The 17,720-nt window shown below is 36.6% G+C and overlaps 1 protein-coding gene across 2 annotated transcripts in view; it reads left to right on the forward strand.

The window, feature by feature from the left end:
* The window catches only part of Sgcd (sarcoglycan delta), a 954,199-nt gene that overhangs the window by 297,911 nt on the left and 638,568 nt on the right, over positions 1-17,720 (forward strand). Inside the window, exon 1 of one of the 2 annotated variants that reach the window (XM_058584191.1) lies at positions 10,727-10,861. The exons of the other annotated variant lie outside the window; for it this stretch is intronic. The gene's annotated coding sequence lies outside the window, so the exon portion shown is untranslated. Of the gene's footprint in view, positions 1-10,726; positions 10,862-17,720 lie in introns of those variants that run through there. 2 annotated transcript variants of the gene reach the window in all.

The raw sequence follows: 17,720 nt of genomic DNA on the forward strand, positions 1-17,720 counted from the left end.
GGTATCTTGTTAAAATGCATCAAATAGGTCAGCAGGTGTGGGTCAGGCCTGAAATGTTAAGTTTCTTGCAAGCTCCCAGGTAATGCTGCTGGTCCGTGGGCTTCACTTTGATAAGCAGTGGCGTGGGTGAGTTTAATTAGAGGTCAGGACAAGTAGGGATCTTCTGCCCACTTGCTCTTCAGTGCAGAGTTCCTCATTTACCTGATTGCTCTAGATTCCACTCACCCACAGGGTCTATGGTGTTAGAGTCTTGAGAAGTATAACTTACATCCTCATCTTCTTCCTTTCATGAAGGTTCCGTGAAGCTTTACGGACAGATGGGCCCAGGTGGACTCTTTTTGCCAAAGGCCCCCCAGCTTTGTGTACCCTCTGTCATCTCATTCCTACCTTAGAATGCAGACATGTACCCCTGCCCTGACTTGGAAACCAGAAAACCTGAAACATTTGCCATGGGACTGTTGAAGGAAAAGTTTGCTGAAAGCCGATCTGTAACCTGGGAGCTGTGTACAGGTCAGAATCTGGAGACTTGGTGTCTGATACACTACATGAGAAATCATCGGCAAATTCTATTCTTAATTGTAGAAACCTGAACAATACCAAGGTCCTTCTCTGAACTTTTTCTGTAAATCCCTACATTTTGCCAAGCAGATAGATGCTTCAGGCATACTTGGGACAAAGGTCACAAACACACACAGAAGATAGAAGACAAAAGCATATTGATAACTTTTAAAATCCTGCCCCCATTTATTTATTTATTCTTGGTGGTGCTGGGGATTGAAAGCGGGGCCTTGTGCATGGGAAGCAAGCACTCTACCAACTGACCTTTAATCCTAGCCCTTCCTTCCCCCATTTATAATAGACTCTAGCTCCACTCTCCAAAAGTTCCATTCTATTTGTATAGAGAAGGAGAAAAACTCTTTAAAATATATTGAACCTCTTATATACTAGTTGGAATTCAATTATAAAGTGTTTACATTGCTGTAAGAGGAATTTCAGGGAGGAGGGATGTTGCTATTAACTGGTTGTTATAAAAACTCATGTGTTCAATGTACTTGTTTATACCTTTGCTTTTGTTGTTTTTTAAAAATTCTTTTAATTTGTTCTAATTAGTTATACATGACAGTAGAATACATTTTGACACGTTGTACACAAATGGGGCACAACTTCTCATTTCTTTGGCTATACATGGTACAGAGTCGCACTGGTAGTGTAATCATACATGCATATAAGGTAATAATTTCTGTCCTTCCCATTTCTACACCCCCTCCCCTCCTCTCACTCCCCTCTGCACAATCGAAAGTTCCTTCATTCTTCCCTTACCCCTCTCCCATTATGGATCTGCATCTGCTTATCAGAGAAAACATTTGGCCTTTGGTGTTTTCAGTTTGGCTTATTTTGCTTTTTCTCCAGCTCCATCCATTTACCTGCAAATGCCATAATTTCATTCTTCTTTACGGCTGAGTAATATTCCATTGTGTATACCTTCATCCTTAATTTCTCTTTGCTCCTACTACAGTGGATCTCTAGGTGTCTTTTAGTAGACAACCATTGTTTTTTAAGTCAGATAATACAGCAACAATATTGAAGACAAGTTTGAAAAACATTTCCCACCACTCTATCAGAAATGCCCCTTAATTTTTTGCATATCTGACTTCATATCACATCCCATATATTTATATTTTTTGCAGAGTAGCTATCAGTAGCACATGTGCCATTTTAAAGACTGTTTGGAAACCAATCATAAAATTTTTTTCACATTTTGTAATTGTGGATGTGATTTTTTTTGTGGGTAATTTGAAAGATCTAAAATATTTTTGGAGACATAAATGTACATGAGCTTGATCCCATCATCCAGTGAAGTAAGTAATGATGCTTCAGTAATAATTCTTTTTTAAAAAAATATTTTTTAGTTGTTAATGGATCTTTTTATTTTATTTATTTACTTATATGCGGTGCTGAGGATCGAACCTAGGGCCTCACGCATGCCAGGCAAATGCTCTACCACTGAGCCGCAACTCCAGCCCCAGTGATAATTCTTATATGTCCTTCAGGATGTGTTTTTGTGTGTGTGTGTGTGTGTGTGTATGTGTGTGTCTTTATAATTTTCTTTTTGTTAAGATTATTTACTTTTGAATATATATATATATATATATATATATATATATAGAGAGAGAGAGAGAGAGAGAGAGAGAGAGAGAAATAGAATTAGATGCATGTTTTAAATGACACTGCATCACGAGTATTTCCACATCATTCAGTATCCATTCAGCCCTTATATTAATGGCTTTGTAGTGCTTCATCCTATTGGAAAGGGACTTCCAGGGCTCTTCTACTACCAGTTAGGTGTCTACTACTATTTGAAGTATACATTCAGGTATTTTTTCAAATGTTGCTATCTTCCTTCAGGTTTGGTGAGAATCGATTGTAAAATCAAAATGAGACAACATTTTGGAATGCTTGATAATTATTGTCAGATTTTTTTACCCAAATGTATTTGCATCAACTTTTCCATGAATGTGTGTTTTAGGAATGCATTTTTCTTTCCTTGTGCCCTTAGGAATGTGAATGTGATCACTTTTTATTTTAAGATTTTGCCAGCTTAGTAATGGAAAATTGTATCAGTATTTAAATTTTATTTATATCGCTACTTTAATGTGAGAGCATATTTTCAGGGATTTGTAGCTCATCATTATTCCTTCCTTATTAATTACATTTTTATGTCCCTTGCCCTTTTTTTTAATATTGAGAGTGATTTGCGATTTTAAATATTCACCTTAAACTTTCCTCTGCCATAACCAACAGAATTTCTTTTCCAATAATTTATTTTGCTCTTAGTTTTATTTATGGTACTTTTTACATATACCCATCTGTCTTAGAATAACTGTCACTCTCCTTAGTAGTTTTATTATTTGTTTTTTAAGTTCTTCCGTTAGACATTTATTCTTCAATATTTTTTCTTTTATTTCATTTGTGTGTTTGTGTTTACTTGTTTGTACTTGAAATATGTTTTAGTTATTTCTGAGATAAAGTCTTAACTTTTCCCCAAGTAGTTGAAAAATAGTATCAGCATAACTTATTAAAAATATAAAATAGGAGTCCTTAGCCCTGGACCAGAAATTCCAGCTTTAACATATCTAATTATAGACTCTCTTTTAAGGCTTTTACTTTTTTTCCTTTGATATATTCATCGATTCTTGGAGAACATCATGCGACATTGTGATCTTTTTTTTTTTTTTTTTTTTTGTAATTTAAAATGAGATTCAATAGCAGTACAGCATGACTCTTCTTGGCACTTTTTTCATTCAAAGTGTCTTTCACTTTTTATGTTATTTATTTCTTCCAACAAAATATAGAATCCTTTCTTTTGTTAACTTTTACTTTGGGAGAATTCTAAACTTAGAGAAAAATTATTGGAATAAGGGCATGAGTATTCCTACATGCCCTTTACCCACATTTGTGTGCTTTTGTTTTTTGATTGGTTGTTTTTGTTTTATTGTTTTGTTTTGTTTTGGCAGTGCTGGGATTGAACCTAGGGTTTCATATGCTAGGCAGGTGTTCTGTCACTGAGCTTCACACCCAGCTCCAGATTCATTTCTACTGAACTTTTGCAACACAGCTTTATTATCTCCCTATTTTAGTCAGTTTTCCTTTCACTGTTGGACAAAATACTTAGTAAGGATAATTCAGAGAAGGAGAAGTGGATTTTGGCTTATGGTTTCAGAGGTTCAGCCCGTGGCTGGTCAACTCCACATCCTGGGCCTGAGGTGAGGTAGAACATCATGGTGGAAGGGCCTGGTGGAGGAGAGCAGCTCAATTCACGGCAGCCAGAAGGTAGAGAGCTCTGCTCATGAGGGACAAAGCCTAAAACCCCAAAGGCAGGGCACCAGTGGCCCACCTCCTCTAGCCTCACCCTGCCTACCTACAGTGACCCCCCAGTTATTCCACATCCATGGCTTAAGCCACCGATTAGGTTACAACTGTCATAATCTAATCATTTCACCTCTGAATGTTCTTTTATTATCCTATACATGAACTTTTGGGGAGCAACAATATCCAAACCATAATACCACCAATGTGTATTATCATTTTTTCATTAGAGAAAATTATAATAAAACTTATTTTAATTATTTTTGAGTGTAAATATCACGTACCACATGCCCTTAATATTTCAATATTTATATTCTTAGAATGAGGGTATTCTCACATAACCATAGTACATTTACCAACTTCAGGAAACTTCATAGTTGGTTCAGTATTTTCCCTGATCTATAATCCACACCACAATTTGCCATACTATTCCAATAACATCCTTTGTAGCACTTTTTTCCCCTCCATACAGTATTTCACCCAGGTTTATTTTATCTGTCTTCTTTAGTCTTCTTCAGCTATATATGTTTCTTTAATCTTTTTTGGTTTTCATCATATTGGCATTTTTTTTTTATTAATACAGCTCAGTTCTTTTTGTATAATGGTCCATATGTTGAGTTTGAAAGTGGCTCCTCCTAAGAAAACTTTAGATTATGTCTGTCCAGTCAGAATACGCCACAAGCAATATATTTTTTCCAGGGCATCACATCTGAAGGTGCAGGACACAACTGCCCTTCAGAGAAGGTAGTAATCCTGGCACCAGTCAGGGGGTTGTTCAGTTTCTCCACTGTGGCTTGATCCACCCCGGGGCAGTTGAGGAGGCTTAAGCCAGAATTCATTAAACAGAAACCTATGGAGGGCACCTGGGCCTGCCCCCCCCCCACCTGCAAACTATTCTGCCCTGCAAGGCTCCTGTGGAGGGAGGCACAGCTCTGCAGGTCTGGGACATGTGTGGGGATGTCACACTGCCTTGATGTGTAACCCCTGACTCCCTGGTGTTTGCACTGACCTCCTCAAACAAGGCTGGACTACACATTCTGCAATCTCTCCTGAATAAGCTTTTCTACACTTTACGTAGGCAGGCTGTGAGCTTTCCAAATCTTTCCACTCTGCTTCACTTTTAATTATAAACTCTGCCTTTAAATCATGTCTTTGCTTTCTGCATCTCACTGTCAGTGTCCAAAATCAACCCTACAGCTGCCTGAACACTTTGCTGCTGACATATTTCTTCTACCCGTGATCCTAGTTGGTCACTGTTAAGTTCTGCCTTCCCTGATGCCTTGGGCACGGGGACAGTTCAGCCAAGTTCTTTGCTCCTTTACAACAGGTATGATCTTTATTCCAGTTTCCAGTATTGTGTTCCTCAGTTCCTCTTGATCTCCTCAGCTTGGACTTCATCCACATTTCATAGCACTCTGGTCATAACCACTTAAGCAACTTCTGAGAACTTTCATACTTTCCTTAGTCTAATCATCTTCTGAGCCCTGACCAGAATCACCCATAATGTTTCTCTTATAGAGATAAAATCTAGTGTTTTTTTTCTCCTCCAAATTCTTCTAGCCTCTACATATTATCCACGTTCAAACATCCTTCCAAATCTTCAGGCATCTGTTATTGGAATGACCCCACTCCTCAGTACCAATTTTCCATCTTAGTCCATTTTCTGTTGAAGTTAACATAATACCTGAGAATGGGTAATTTATAAAGGAAAAAAGGTTATTTGGCTCATGATTCTAGAGGCTGGGAAAACCAGGGTGCTGGTGTCTTCTCAGCTTCTGTTGAGGACCTTTTTGTTCCTTCACAGCACAGAGGGAAGTAGAGGGAGCTGAGGAAGCCCATATTTGAGAGAAGGAACCCACACCCATGAGATCTAACTCTCCCTTGAGAAGGGCACTAATTCATTCACGAGTGTGGAGCCTTTTTGACCTAAATGAAGGGAAAGCCCTTCTCACACTGCTGCATTGGGAATTAAAGTTCCAACACATGAACTTTTATGGGATACAGTCAAGCTATAGCAAACGACATGGGGCTTCCTCTGAAAAATAAAGATAGAGCTATACAATCCTGTAATCCCACTTCTGCATATAGGTTGAAGGAATTGAAATCAGTATGTCAAAGGATCTCTGTACTCCCCTGTTCATAACAGCATTTTTCCCACAACAGTCAAGATATGGAAACAATCTTCTTATATTTCTTTTTGTAAAAAATGGCAGGCACATGCATGCTTTTCTTTTTACTTCCTTTGTTTCTTATATGGAATTAACACATTATATATACTCACATGGGCTTTGTTGTGCTTACTTAAATGCCTCCTAAAAATCACTCTCCATGAAATTCATAGGATCTTCTTCTTTACAGATTCTTGGTTCTCCTCTTGTGGATGTACCATAAATTATTCAACTAATCACCCTTGTTTGGGAAGCAAATATAACTGCCAGTATTTTGAGATCATATTTGATGCTGCAATGAATGACTTGGTGCACATATATCTTTGTATTGCTGGAAGTGTATGTTCGGGTATATTCTGAAGTATGTAATTACTGGATCAAAGGAGAGGAGCAGGGAGTTTGTACCCATGTGCCTATTCTCTTCTACAGGGGTGGGGCCCTTGATTTTCTAGTAGCAAGATACAAGGGTGCTTTTGATTCCATAGTGTTACTACCACAGTTTGGATAAATGTCCCCCAAAGGACCATGTCTTAAGGGCTTGATCACAACCCACGGCACTACTGATGAGTGTGGAATCCTTAGGAGTTGGAGCCTAATGGCAGATTTCAGGTTGCTTGGCGGGGGGGGAGCATGCCCTCACAGGGAACATAGGGACACTGGTCCCACCTATTCCTTTCTCTTTTGTACTGGCCATGAGGTGGTGGGCTTCCTCTGCTCTGCATTCTTGCAATGATGTGCAAGACCTCAGGACCAAAGCAATGGTGACAATTGGTCATGGACTGAAATCTCCAAAACTGTGAGCCAAACTACACCTTTCCTTTTTCTAAGGTGATTAATTCAAGTATTTGTGATAGTCACAGAAAGCTGACTAACATACCAATAAAATATATTCTCAAGCTTTTGAATTTCTGCCCACTTCATGGTGGAAATATTTCTATTTATGTTAGTAACACTGAGTATGTTTCCATAGGTTTAAGAACCTTTCTAAAAATACCTTTGCCTGATTTTCTGTAGGATTTTTGTTCCCCCCTTAATTTTAGACATTTGATTCGTATTAAGAGGATTACTACTGATATCTTCCCAATGTTTGTTTGTGATGACATTGATTGCAGATCTTATTTTTATGCCAAAGCTTTGTGTAAAGCTGTATGTTGTATTTTTATATTCCATCTTCTATTTTTATGTACTCAAATACATCAATCTTTTATTGAAACTCAATTTTGAGTCACAAATAGCACTCCTTTCTCTACACCTAGGGTATAAATGAATTCATTCATGTTTTCCTCTGAAACTTATAGAATTTCACTTTTATGGGTTTTTTTTTGGTTGGGGGGAGGGTGCCAGGGATTTAACTCAGGGGCACTCTAACACTTAGCTACATCCCCAGCCCTATTTTGTATTTTATTTAGAGACAGGGTCTCACTGAGGTGCTTAGTCCTTGCTTTTGCTGAGTCTAGCTTTGAACTTTCAATCCTCCTGCCTCAGCCTCCTGAGCTGCTGGGATTACAGGTCACTTTTTATGTTTATTTAGTTTTTATCATTTTTCTCCACAATGTTTTAAACTTTTATTTTAAGGGTATTATAAGTATTTTCCAATTATCATTAACTTTAAATGTGTCATTTAAAGTTCCATGTTATTTCTAATATAGAAGAAGTCCATTGATTTCTATATGATTATTGGGAAACATATACCTTACTATACCCTATTTTAGTTAAATCAGTCATATTGTTCTTTCTTGCTCTTATGACTTTTGTATATTTTCATGGTTTATTGCATTATCAATAATATTCTCATGTAGCATTTGTCATATTAAAATGAAAGAACAGAGCTATCCCTTCTCTCTTGACAGCCATAATGATATTTCAGTTATAATCCTAGTTGTGACAGTGAAAAGTTCTCATACATTTCATGACTTAAATGAGAACATCTATAGTATCATTGTTGTGGATACAGATATCAGCTAATATTTCTTAAAATTTAAATTTTTTCCTGTTCTGCTCTCCCATACTGAGTCCTCCAATTAGCATTTACAGATTTTTTTTGCATGTACAGATATTTAAAAGATGGTCTGTAATTCAGTGTTTTAGGAATGAACAAAAATAACTATACGAAGGTATTTTAGTATGTATATATTCAGAGAAAGTGCTAGATAAATGTTATATATAAATGTTACATACAAATATCATATGGGTATGGCATTATACACTATATGTTCATTTGGGTAAAGTTATATGTTGTATTTTTATATTCCATTTTTACATGCATATCAGTGAAATGTTTTTAATGATAATGAAGACCAGAGGATGGAATGGTCCTCATCCATCCATCCTTTCTCAATCCATGTCTAAATGCCATGTCTACGCATCTGTTTAATAAATCTCTCCCATTCGTCTAATAAATATTGCATGCTAGACTAGGTTCTGAAAAAATAAAGACTTTCTAAAAACGTTTACTGCTGAAAGGTTGGATGTGTGTAATTTTGTTTCTCACAGAAAATTCCCCCTTTTAATAGACCTACTTTGGCATTCACACACAGACATTTACTGTTTTCCTTCACCAAAGCACTGATGGCAATTTCTCAAGTAGTAACAGATAATAAAGAAACTGAAATCCACAGTTGATGCTGCATAATTTTTCTGAGAGTTCCATCGAATTTAAACCATGTAATTTCATTTACCTATAGTTCAAGAGTTTCGTTGTCTTTTTATGGAAAAAATCTGTCAGACAGGCAAATACATAATATCTACAGAAAGACATTCAGTTTGTCACTACAAAGGCAAAATTACTACATATTAACCCATCATCAGTTTTCTGAGCTCAATCTCATTTGACACATTTAATGAAAATCACTGACGGCATCTAGTATAACAAACAAATCTTTAAAACAAAACTGAGAAGTTCTAATACATGCATATTTCACATTGAATGAGTGATGAAAACTTCATTTATGTTGTGATTTCAAAAATGTAGTTAAAATTATAGCTAAGGAACAGTAATCACTCACATGCTATGTTATTGGTATGTTTGGACTCAAAACCTTGAATGTTGACAGAATTAACATATTAATTTTGAACTTTTCCTGGATGTTTCAGTTTAACTTGTAATCAACCCCTGCCCTAAGGCTGAAAAAAAAAACCTTTCATTTAAAATGCATTACTTTGGAGAACTGTGTTAATGATCCAACTTCCTTTATCTAACAGAAAAAAAATATTGTTTCTTTGAGAAATGATATCTGCCAAGTATTTGATTATTGAATGAATATTAGTAATTTTTAGATGTGATGGACATCTTTCAGGAATTTTTGAAAGGAACTGCTGATTGTTCATGTGACTGATTTTGGGTAAGAATAGCAAATACATTATATCCAAAAGGCAAACCGAAACTGTATCAACAGGGCAGTTGTCAAATTTGGAGGGAAGAACTGGGGAGCTTGTGGTAACATCCAACTCATTTCACTTTTTGCTGCTTCTGCCTCTGCCCACGTACCCCTCTGCATGACCATTCCTAAGGTAAAACTCTGATATACTTTTTTGCATCAATCTTCCTCAATTTACAGTGATCTTCTATGTAAAAGCCCAGAGGCATGGATTTGGCAGTGAAACTCCCATACAAGGGCTTGACTCAAGTCTGAATGTGCAACTCCCTCTACCTAAGCCCTTCAGACACTCTGCTTCTGCAAACTCTCACTTCTTCCCATGCACATCCTCCACCAATCCAGCCTTCATACCTCCAAGCCCCAAGCCTTCCCTCACTACCTCTGCACAGAATCCCATGTTCAGCTTCCCCATCCCCACTTGCCCAACGCCACACTAAAACATTCCTGATTCTTCCAACTAGAAGTGGCCAATGATATGTACAGGTTTTTTATATATTTTTATGAATATAGGTTATATATATATTTTAAGAATATAGATCATGCATATTGTTTTATTCTTTATTCTTTCCATTTAATAATATACCTGAAAGATCTTTACACAACAACTGAGAGAACTGAGAATGTGTCTTCTGTCCTCCTTAGTTTTGTGTATAAATATGATTTTAAAAGATTTTGAAGAATAAGCAAGGAATACCATTCTTTCTTCAAATAAACATAAAACCAAAAAGCCTTTGAGAAAACAGAGGGAGCTAAGAACAAGTCTGTATTTTTACCTCAGTTTTTAAACAACCTATTTCATATTTTAAGAGCTATATTCTGCTACATCATATTGGCACAAAACATAACATAATTGATCCTTAGTGAATATATTTGTTGTTCCAGTTTGATTTTTTAAATCTCTTATGGGCCATATTGTTTGTAATAGTAAAGACTCTTGAATGGTTATGCTGAAAAATTTTGCAAGTGTTATCAGGAGAACTAATACTGAGGTGTTTTCCATCTTGAATTACAGTTATTTATGACAGTGTCTTTTCACCACTACCCCTTATCCTAAAGGTCTGAGGACTTCCTGAAGGTAGATTGAATTATTATTGCCATCATAGTCATTAGTATGTATTGATTAAAGTCTATGCTTTTCTTTCTTTCTTTCTTTCTCTCTCTCTCTCTCTCTCTCTCTCTCTCTCTCTCTCTCTCTCTCTCTCTCTCTCTCCCCCTCTCCTTCCCTCCCTCCCTCCCTCCTCCCCTTCCTTCCTTCTATTCAACCCATTTAGTCCTCAGAACAACACTACAGAATTGGTCTTTTCATTCTCATTTCACAGATAAAGAAACAGAAGCTTAAAAGAATCAAGTAAGTGGCTAAGGAAGGAGGCTGCTGCACTCAGTATACAAGGTCGTCTTGGGATTTCTTCCTATCTGCTGTGCCCTCTGCACATAGTTGACAGGCTGGAGGTATGTGCTGAGTGTTAATGCTTGGAACTAAACACAAGGGAAGCTTGCCCAGAAAACAAAACACACATTGTTCATGTAAAGAAAAGGCATTTCTTCCTTCAGCCACAAATGGTCTTTGCAATTCTGTAAGGTTATTTTCCTTCAGGACATTTGTCTTCTGGAGAATTCACAGAAAAAAAAAAAAAAAAAAAACCCAGATATCTGTTTTGTGTTTGGTTAACACTCCTGGTTCCATACCGCTGAATGAATAGTTTATTTGCAAGTTTTTGAGAAGAAATTCTTGTTCTTGGGTAGAAGAAAAGATGAGAAAAGGGGATATGGAAGCTTTTCACAGTGAAAAACTGTTTTAGTAAATAATTCATTCGTTTCTAAAATATTTATTGAGCATGTATTATATACTAGGTGGTATGTTACCAACTAGAGGAACAAGGTAAGCAAGAGGAGAAACACCTTCAAAAAATGAAAGATTAAATCAATGTCTATGTATACAAGTCAACCCTGAGTGCTCTGGAGGGACTCTTTTGGAGAACCAGGGACAGCTTCCTCTGGTCACATGAGAGTGCAGTGATATTCAGGGACAAGAGTTAAGCTGCGTCTGTAGTGCATGCTCAGTCAGAGGTGCAGCAGAAGGAGGAAGGTTGGAGCAAAACATCAGGCACAAGAGGTGCAAAGACTTGGTGTAGGTAAGATTCTGGCACATCTCAGAAACCAGAAGAAGGAAGCTGATCTTAGCAAAAAAGGAGAAGAATGTTGGTTTAAGGAGAGGCTGCCATTGTGCACTGTTGGTAGTGAATTTTAATATAATGCCTTGATAGTCATTAACCTATCATAAAATTCACTCACTGGGGGTAGAAAATTCATGGGTTTGCATTCCATTCAGAGTCGTGCAAGCATGGTCTCAGTCATTTGAAAAATATTTTCATTACTTCCCAAAGAAATCCAGTGCTCATTCCCTGCTACTCGCCGTTCTCCCCATTCACTCCCACTATCCCCTTGATACCAGAAATCTCTTCCTATCTATGGGCTTTCCTATCTTGAGTATTTCCTATTAAGGGATCATATCATGTGTGATCTTTGTGCCTAGCTTCTTCTCTTAGCATACTGTCTTCAGGGTTTATCCATGTTATAGCATGTGTCAGGACTGAATTGTTTTTTATTGATACACAATTGCTAAATTTCATCACTGAACAAATGTAGGTACTCTTGTATGTTTCTTGTTTTGAAATGATTTTAGCAGCTTCTAAAAATACTTCATAGATTTTAAGACCAAAAATAAGCTCACACTTAAGAAGAAAGTAGAAACATGAAATGACAAACTGTATTGTTAATCTTTTCCAAAAAAATATAAAAATATATATAAATTTATATTAATAATATATAAATTTTAAAATTTAAAATAAATTTTAAATTTATATAAAATATAGGAATTTTTTTATCAGTGTATATTATTTACATAGAATGGTAGGTTTCACTGTGGCATATTCATATATACATAAAAATGTAATTTGATATATAAAGAATTTAAATTGCAAAAAGAATAACAATTAAACAAGGTTGTAATGTTATTCTTAAATGATTTAAATATCATGCCATATTTTTATGGTAAATGTCCAACTGTGACCAGTAAAATAGAAAGATACACATTTTTTCCCTTGAAGAAATAACAACTCAAGCATCTATATTACTTAATTTTGGGGAGCATTACCAGAGGATGTAAATGCGACAAGTTTTATAATATGTTATTATATAATAAATTATTTGACAGATTTTTTAATATGTTCCCAATTATAATAGAAATTAATATTAGTGATAGAATGTAGGGATTTTTTTTGTTGACACTTGATCCTATTTCTATGGAAAGGAATATATATGAAAAAGTTATCTTTCATTAAATATTTTAATTGTTTCATAAAACAATGCTCAGTGTAATCCTGCCTTTTCTTTATTTCTTTTTTCCTATTGTCAAAATAAGATTGGAGTAGAATCTGATAGTAATTATTTTTCTTTCCTTGCTCAATGAAAAACTCACTCTGGAAAATAATCTTCTGCTGTCAGATTACTATGAGTTGCAGAGTGAAAATATGGTACAACAGTGTGCTTTTCCACTCCAGCTGTCACTTCTTTGTTCCCTGGCTAAAAAGCTCATCTTTTTTCCCCCTAAGTGTATCACAGTAGGAAGAGCACAAACGTAGAATTACAAAGAGCCAGAAAAAACAGAATTTGAATTATGACTCCAGAACCCACATATGGGGAGTCTTTATGCAATTATTTAAACTCTTTCAACTTCCATTTCTTCACCTATAGAACAGAAATGATGATGTCCCTATCTTGAAAGTCTTGGGGGATTGAATTAGTGAGCATGTGTGAGCACCCAGTATTGTGCTTAGCATGTAGTAGGAACTCAGTAAATGACTATTATAAAGTAGGAAGACTTTGACTCCAGGTAATATAAATGTCCTTTAGGAACTGTGTGTCTTGTCTTCCACTTTTAAATGGTATCCCCATCTTGCCAAGAACTTTGGTTAATTTTCTCCTCACCCAATCATAAATTGCTGTTTTTAATTAGAATTAGAATGAGCTCCAAAGTTCAGGAGCTTTTCAGCCTTATTAGAGGCTGTCTATAGCTGGAATTGAGTAGCTATCTCAAAACATGTTGTGAAGTTAATTAATTGTGGATCTACGATGTATGTGACTCTATGGTTAGCACTATAGGGGAATGCAAAATACAGCAAGGAGCCATAGAGACCTGAATCATCATTCAAGTTGCACAGTAGCATTATTGGCTTCATAAATTTTCAACATTCTAGCAAGCTAAACTTTTTGAAAGACTTTGTCATGCCTGTGTCACTCTCATTGTGTTATAATTGCTTCTTTTCTTGTTATTACTTTCTCAGCTTTTATTATTATTTTTTACTTTATTTTATGGTTTTTCAACTGTTCATCTCTTAAGGGAGAAGGTCTAGTTGGGCTTCTTGTTGGAACCCCTGTGGAGTGTCCCTCTTGGAAGGGACAGGTCACCACATGGCTCCCATTTCCTTGTGCTTGGAAGCTGCTGTCTTTGAGCTCCTACATTAATTATGATCCAATCAGTTATGGACAAAGTGGAGGACTGTGCAATTCTAAGCCTGGTGCCTGAAGTGTTCGGTGATATAGGAAACCATGTCATCTCAAGTCTTTCTGTTGTAGAAGTGAGTGGAATATTTATCAAAACAGAGAAGTTTGAGAGAAATGCCAAGAGATTAAGATAGGCAACACACGGGCTAGTGGAGAAAATAACCCACAAGAGGGGCAATCATGGAGGAAACAGGTAGAATGTGAATCACAGACCATGTCTTATGTCATGTGACACCCTCCAGATGCCTCAGTAACTGCTTGCTACATGAATTATGGAAGGATGGGACCACATTTTATCCACAAGATTGAGAACATTAGTTGAGGGATGCAGAAGGAGGAAAACTCAGTTTTTTGGATTTCCAAGCTAGTTGTCTGGTTTCTAGTACCTCTCTTCCACTTTTGAATTGGTTCTCTGGATTTTCTCTCTTTCTTGCAGGTTGGACTATATTGGCTAATTGGAGGAATGTGGTTTAGAATTCAGATTGTTACCACCATGGTTCCTGGAGAAGTTATTTTTGATGACATAGTGATTCCCTAAGTGTTTCCCTATAATTTTTCTATGTGATGTTAATTGTTTTTATGGAAATAAAGAGTTCTAGGGCTGGGATGTGACTCAGTGGTAGAATGCTTGTCTGCTATGTGTGAGGTCCTGGGTTTAAGCCCTGGCACCATGAAGGAGGAAAAAAACCCAAAGATTGTTGTGGTCAAATGAATTTTAGGAGACACTTGGTGAACTGGAGCAGATTGCATGCTATTTATTTCCCCAATCTCAGTGGCTTACTTTGGGAAAGGTTTATTCCTTGTTTATGTAGAGTCCTTTGGCAGTGTGAGGACTGCCCAGGGCAGCTGGCTTCCACATGGTGGCTTAGCCTTGCATACCACTGCCATCCCATGGCTCTGGGCCCAGGAGGGTATTTCTGGTTGCCTCACAGGAAACCAATGCTCACACAGGAACTTCCCCCGCCTTATGGGTGGAAGGGGCATATGACTTACCCACTCATAAATTCCATTATTGGAGGCCCCTGTCTTATGACAAAAATGTCAAAATAGCCAGGTGTGGTGGTGCATGCCTGTAATCCCAGCAGCTCAGGAGACTAAGGCAGGGGGATGGTGAGTTCAAAGCCAGCCTCAGCAAAAGTGAAGTGCTAATCAACTCAGTGAGACCCTCTTTCTAAATAAAATACAAAATAGGGCTGGGCATATGGCTCAGTGGTCAAATGCCCCTGAATTCAATCCCTGGTTTCCCCCACCCTCCAAGAAAATGTCCAAACATTTCATTATTCCCAGGAAAGGTAGGATACCCAGACATCAATGAGCTTTATCAGTACTCTGAGTGACATTTTATGATATATTTCATAACTATCAGACTTTTCAAAGTTTTGGACATGGTATCATACTTTGTTTTCATGATGAGCCCATTTTTTGCAGTTTTCTACAAATTTATTTTCTCATAGATTTCTTCCTTCATGGAGAGACTTACAGCACTACTATTCCATGGTACATATTTTGATAAACATGAGATAGATAATTCTACATGCCTTTTCTCACTATTACCATAAACCCCAATTCTCCTCATCTCTCTTGTGGTGGTCTTATTTTATAAACCTTTATTTATTATGGAAATTGCTCTAAGTGTGCTGTTTGCCACTACACTTCCTAGGCTAATCCCAGGGTCTGCAGAGAGCACATTCAGAAAAACAAAGCAAATGAACTGTTGGAATATAGCTGAAGTGATGACTGGGTGACAAGGTAAGAATTGCCATCAGGTGGTGGTTTGGTTCATGCTGTTTTAACAGTCCACTGACCCTTCATTTTAGAAGGACAGGAGATGAATATGTTATCACTCATGTGAAAGAATAGCTATCACCAAGTTTCTAAGCTGCTAGGTGACATCTTCATCTAAAGTGAGTACCAGACTCTTGTACCAACAGTCAGCTGTTGTTAGCTCAAACTTAGTTGGACATTAAACTTATCAAAAATAGTCACTGTATTTCTGATAAATGCATGGCCCATTGCTAGCCTCTGTAGAAGGTATATTATGTGGTTTTAATAGAAATTTATTCACAAAATCAAGTGACAAACAAGACTAAGTTCCTGGGACATAGTCTGCTGACCATTGGGTTTAATCCACTATCACTGAATAACTGATTTTACCTTCTGACAGCCAGTGGTATATAATTCTTTATCTTTTTGAAAATAAAGACAGGCATTTTGGTTATACAACTTTGGTATTTTAAAGTATTCATCAAAGGCAATGCAATTTGAGAAGAATCATAAATGCTTTTTTGACCTTTCAATTGAAAGCAATCATTTTGTGTTCCCATTTTAATTACCTGGTGCATTATCTAGTTGAAGTATTTAAATGTAAGTTGGACATAAAACTTCTCAGGAGCAAGGGACTATTAAGATATTTCAGCTTTGCCACTTTACCTTATTATGAAGAAGAGGCTTTGGGAATGAGTGTCAAGTGAACGGAGAGGGTCTCTGAGGACCTACCGCCTTGGGGAGGTGGGGATGGAATGGTGACAACAGGAGAATGTCTCCTACTCCACAACTCTCAAGTCTAACACGGATTCCAGTTTTATTAGAACATGATGATAATTAAATAACAAATATCATGGGATGGGCATTCCAGTTTCTCTTCCTCTGACAGAGCATCATTTTAAAAACTTTTTATATTTTTTATTTAATTAGTTATACATGACAGTAGAATGCATTTATGCACTTGGATATATCATACATAGATGGGATATAGTTTCTCTTTTCTTGAGCGTACATGTTGTAGAATCACACTGGTCATGCAATCATATATATAATAATGTCTGTTTCATTCCACTATCTTTCCTATCCCCACACCCCCTCCCCTTCCTTCCCTTTACTTCCCTCTACCTAATCTAAGGTAACTCTATTCTTCTTTAGTGTCCCCCTCTTATTATGAATTAGCATCCGCATATTGGAGAAAATATTTGGCCTTTGGTATTTGGGGATTGGCTTATTTCACTTAGCTTGATATTCTTCAACTCCATCCATTTACTGGCAAATGTCATAACTTCATTCTTCTTTAAAGCTGATAATATTCCATTAGAGGGATATATATATATATATATATATATATATATATATATATATATATATATATATATATATATCACATTATCTTTATCCATTCATCTTTTGTACCTCTAGGATATATAAAGAACTCAAAAAACTTAACACCAAACAAACAAATAACCCAATTAATAAATGAGCTAAGGAAATGAACAGATACTTCACAGAAGAGATGTAATTGATCAACAAATATATGAAAAAGTGTTCAACATCTCTATCAATTAGAGAAATGCAAATCAAAACTATACTAAGATTTCATCTTACTCCAATCAGAATGGCAATCATCAAGAGTACAGGCAACAATAAATGTTGGCAAGGATGTGGGGAAAAAGGTACACTCACACATTGCTGGTGGAACTGCAAATTGGTGAACCACTCTGGAAAGCAGTACGGAGATTCCTCAGAAAACTTGGAATGCAACCATCTGACCCAGCTATTTCCACTCCTTGGTTTATATCCAAAGGACTTAAAATCAGCATACTACAGTGTTGCAGCTACATGAATATTTATAGCAGCTCAATTCACAATAGCTAAACTATGGTACACCATTTTTAAAAATGCTGTGTATTCTCTGTAAAACCTCACATGTGGCAGGCACTCAGTATGCTGAACTCATATTTAAAAAGTGAATGAATGA

Source organism: Marmota monax, unplaced genomic scaffold (genome assembly GCF_021218885.2).
Source record: "Marmota monax isolate L192 unplaced genomic scaffold, Marmota_monax_Labrador192_F-V1.1 WCK01_AAM20220418_F8-fsc00229, whole genome shotgun sequence".
NCBI classification, from domain to species: domain Eukaryota; kingdom Metazoa; phylum Chordata; class Mammalia; order Rodentia; family Sciuridae; genus Marmota; species Marmota monax.